Source organism: Parambassis ranga, chromosome 5 (assembly GCF_900634625.1).
Source record: "Parambassis ranga chromosome 5, fParRan2.1, whole genome shotgun sequence".
NCBI lineage: Eukaryota > Metazoa > Chordata > Actinopteri > Ambassidae > Parambassis > Parambassis ranga.
Window position 1 is genome coordinate 3,608,221 of NC_041026.1, and position 4,933 is coordinate 3,613,153.

General features: G+C 40.8%; 1 long non-coding RNA gene across 1 annotated transcript; it reads right to left on the reverse strand.

The window, feature by feature from the left end:
- Positions 1-708: 708 nt before the first annotated feature.
- LOC114435396 (uncharacterized) lies at positions 709-1,290 on the reverse strand. Its single transcript, XR_003670595.1, has 2 exons — positions 1,247-1,290; positions 709-1,081 (listed from the first exon to the last, which is right to left on the reverse strand). It is a non-coding gene; the product is annotated as an uncharacterized LOC114435396 (long non-coding RNA).
- Between the last annotated feature and the right edge of the window lie 3,643 nt (positions 1,291-4,933).

Consider the following 4,933-nt stretch of genomic DNA (forward strand, 5'->3'; position numbering starts at 1 on the left):
ATAAATGTGAATCGTTTGCATCTAAGTAATATATTTAACTCATATTTAAAGAATCTCAAGAGTTCGATTGCTTTGCAGCAATCAAACCGATAAAAGTATCAATGTAGCTAATGTATTTCACTATCTGATTGATCTATTACTATATATTGATATATAGTCATATCCCTGAACACACCCGATCACACCAAGCGATTCACAACCCGATCCAATCACATGACTCGTATGCCGTTCGAAGCACTCAACTGCTTCAAACGTCACTGAAGTGGTTCAAACGTCACTAGTCACGTGACCGAAGCAAGCCTCGGCACAGTGGTTCGAAACAATTGCTTCATGAGCTACCGCGCATGTGTCGGAGCCTCGGGTGTCAGAGGACCATCCTTATTTACGTGTTCAGCCCTGTGTTTGGATTCTCTAGTGTTTTGACCCTGCTTGGATTATTGACTACGGTTTTGCCTTTTGTTGTTTGTACCTTTGCCACGCTGACTGATCACCCGTGTACCGAACCCTGGCTAGTATTAAAGGAACTGAGTGTGTTTTCACCTGTGGCTAAGTCTGCATTTGTGTCCGCCATCTCACAACCCCCCTTGACAGGTGTTTTAAGATGACGGCTGTTATAAGATGAAACATCACTTTTATTCACACATGACATATAAACAGTAATGACTGACATATGTTGATGCAGCAGTCTGAACACTGAATGAGTCTATATGAATAACAATATTGTGTTTTTATTCATCATTGTACAAACAATTAAGCAACAACTCAGCCAATCAGGACAGCTGCTCCTCCTGCTGCTATCAGTGCAGTGTTGAGTCCTGTCTGTCCTCCTCTACTTGCTGTAAAGGACAAAATCTGAATTACTGATTTACTGTCTGAATTTCACCAAGAACAACATTGTGTTTGGTGGCTTGTTGTTCTGAGACACCATATTGTTCTTTCTTCCTGCAAACAAAAAATAAAACTACAATGATGATCAGGAGAACTCCTCCTAGTATCAGTCCAATGATGAGGACTGTCCGTCCTCCTGTGTCTGCTGGAGGACTCAGAGCTGGTCTGTCAGTGTGTGTCTGAGCAGCAGCTGCTGTAAAGGACAAAAATGTGAGTTGAGACTTGTTGATGTTTAAATGAACATGTGGACTGTTTGAATTGAACCTGATGCTGTCTGTCTGTACAGAATATTATATGTTACAGTTAGAAGAACAGAAATCAGACAGTTCTCAGCAGACAGCAGCTTTAACTTACTCACCAGAGACTGTGAGCTCACAGCTGGAAGAACCAAAACCAGAAGCTGTACTCACTGAACACACATACAGACCAGAGTCTTCAGTCCTGAGTCTGGACAGATGAAGTCTGATTCGTCCTTCTCTGAGGGCGTCTGTGTCACTCTGGACTCTTCCTGAAAAACCTTCATCCACAGACTCTGAGAGCTCAACACCAGCATGGACCTGATACAGGAGTTTTGTGTGGTTGGCTACATGATAACAGTAGACATGAATGTCCTCAGTCTTAGTCTTAGTGTGTGTGGGGAACGTCCACTCCAGTGTGATGTTGTGGTTCTCCTCTGCCTGATAGAACCTCTGTGGCCTCTTCACTTCAAGTGCTGCTGCTGAGGAGGTGAGGATGAGGAGCAGCAGGATCATCTTCTCTCTGTGAGAGGACACAGAGGTGAAGAGTCATCAGGTTCAGTCAGTACGGCTACAACAACATCATGTTGTGTCTTCTTAAAACAGTGAGTGTAGCAGAGAGAAACAGGAACAAGTCATTTTTTCAGAATGAAAGCGTCACTTCAGAAGTTCAAATATCAACCTGTTTGTTTGTGCTGCTAAACTAATGAACACATGAACACAACAGAAACACTCTGTGTCTTACCTCTTGTCAGCCGACTGGAGTCTCTCTGAAGACAGACGCACAAACTCCAGAAAACAGTTACACAACTGCAGGAGTGTCCCTTCAACACAGCAACATTAATGATGTGGAAATGGGAGGAGTAAAAAGCTGCACTGGGACATTTCACATTTGTTTCCTGACCTTGATGAGAAAAGACTGTTGTGAAATGTTCGTCCAATCCAAAGCTGTCTGCATCATTGTTTCCTCCAGAGATGGAGGCTGGAGAGAGAGAGAGAGACACGGTTGAGTGAGGTTTCCTCTCAGATCTGCTGTAAATGGAGGTCTCTAACATTTCTTTTACTAAAATGTACACAATGACAAATTGCGATTAACTGCGTTTAACACTATTAATACTTAGATATAAATAAAAAAAGAAATTGATAATCGCTTGTATCTAAGTAATATATTTAACTCATATCTAATACATGTATCAATGTAGCTAATGTATTTCACTATCTAACTAATTAATCTATTACTGTATATTGATATATCAACATTAAATAGGGATGTCCTATCCCGGAACGCACTCAATCCCACCAAGAGATTCACAACCCGAACCAATCACATGACTCGAAGCACTCAACTGCTTCAAACGCCACTAGTCATGTGACCGAAGCAAGCCTCGGCACAGTGGTTCGAAACAATTGCTTCATGAGCTACCGCGCATGTGGTTTGAACTTTCTTTTATTTTGTAAGTCCCTTTAAAATGATCTTATTTTCATAAACAGATGCTTCTTTCCTGGTCAATAATCTATAAACTATTTCTCTCCTCATAGATATTACATATGGAATAATAAAGATTATAATAATAAAGGCTCAGTGGTAGGGTTGTCCAATAACCGGAAGGTTGGTGGTTCGATCCCAACTCCCAATTTAATTAAATTCATTCATTTTAGTGAATTTAATGTTGTTATAAATGCAATCCCTGCTGGTGTCCTTATGTTATTTAGAAGCACAATAGGACAGAATCCAACATTATTGCCTATAGATCCTACCAAACTTGCAGTTGGCCAGATTTATTTCTCCTCAACAGTAACCGAGCTATACATGCTTTATTCCAAAAAGAAACTGCTTCTGCTTCTGGTTTCTTACTGGAATAACTTAATAAGCAACCCTGACTGGAGGAAGGTCTGGACCTGCCAGATACATGATCAATAATAAAATAAAAGAATCATTCACAGAGTTTACCCTCTAAAGTCTTTTTTGCACAACGTTTTAAAAACATTCCTGATACCAGCTGCTCTGTTTGTTTGGGATCCTCTGAAGATGTCTTTCATTTGTTCTGGTCTTTGCTTCTTCTACCAGCTTCTGGACAGATGTCTGGAATTTGATTTCATTTTCTATTGATCCTGAATTTTCCCTTTGTTTGGAGCATGTACTGTCTGGCTTCACTACCTTTCCACTTACACAGACTAATCAATATTACCTCATTAATCTTGTTATTTTTCTATCCAAATAGTATATTCACAAATGTCGTTAAACAAATCAAAAGCCTTTGTTGCATTTAGGAGTGAGGCCAAACAGTACATCAGAACTATAGAAAAATCGTATTTATTTATAATTTAAAAGCTATAAAGACTTTACGTTTAGGCCTATGTGCTCTGTAGCCTACACTATGTTTTTGTAATATTCATTGTAAAAATGTCTTTGTGTATGTAACTCCCTGGCACTGTTCTTTATTGTTCAATTACTAATAAAGTTTAAAAAACAGAGAGAGAGAGCTACCGCGCATGTGTCGGAGGTCCGTCCTTGCCTGTGTGTCGGATTACCTGGTGCCCGTGTTGCTGCGATACAGATGTAACGTGGGCGTGTCTCTGCAGGACCCGTTTCTGTTCAAACCAGGAAGTAAACATCGGGAGTTCTTCTTCCATAAAAATCTATTTTTACTCGTTTTAGGAGTAACAATGAACGTGACCATGTCGGTCAGCTGTGTGGAAAATAAATATATTATGAAGCCAAATATAAAAAGAAAACGCGGTCACATCTTGAACCGATGGAGGTTTGTTAACAGGGTCAATAGAGACCATACATAGAACAATGGCAACTTTCTTCTGCGGGATTCAAACATCGTCATTGGTCATATACACGAGTTAATACGGAGGAGTGAAGAGTTATCTGCCGCTTTGAGCTACTTCATACAGAGTTGTTTGGACGCCAGGTGCCAGGGTCACCAGTTAACCTGGGCGAAGACGTCATCGCTTCTTGAGCTGAGCATTATGAGTGTAGCCCCAGTTGATAAACGTTTTTATTTATTGCTGTTCATCTGTTTAAACGTGACCAGAAAGACAACAATATGAGTTTTTTATTACAACAAAAAGTTCAGCGGTGTCAACAGAGGTTTTTGGTGTCCGCGCAGCTGCCTGTTCAAAATACTGCGGCACCAAATAATCCGATACAGACAATACTGCTTAGAATGTAGGTTCATGGTTAAATATATTGTTAACATTATCAGCAGCGTTTGTGTAGTGACACTGTTGATTTGTGGTGTAACCTACACATAAAAGTAAACAGTACAGCACTGATATGACCCAATGAATGTTGGCTGAATCCACACCTCCACAGCCAGGTTCAGCTGTGACAGCCCACATCTGTCTTCTAATAACAGACACAATCAGAACTATTATTCAAGTACAAGATTCTTTTCCTGGGGGTCAGGAATCAACAATCACGGCCATAGAAAATCTCCCGACCATAACTAGCAGGTTCTATGTATGGTCTGTATTGACCCTGTTAACAAACCTCCAGTGGTTCCAGATGTGACCGCGTTTTCTTTTTATATTTGGCTTCATAATATATTTATTTTCCACACAGCTGAGGACGTTGAACATGCTGTTCCATGCTGCCCGACATGGTCACGTTCATTGTTACTCCTAAAACGAGTATAAATAGAATTTTATGGAAGAAGAACTCCCGATGTTTACTTCCTGGTTTGAACAGAAACGGGTCCTGCAGAGACACGCCCACGTTACATCTGTACCGCAGCAACACGGGCACCAGGTAATCCGACACACCTGCAGGCTTTCGGTAGCCCACCTGAGCTAGGCTC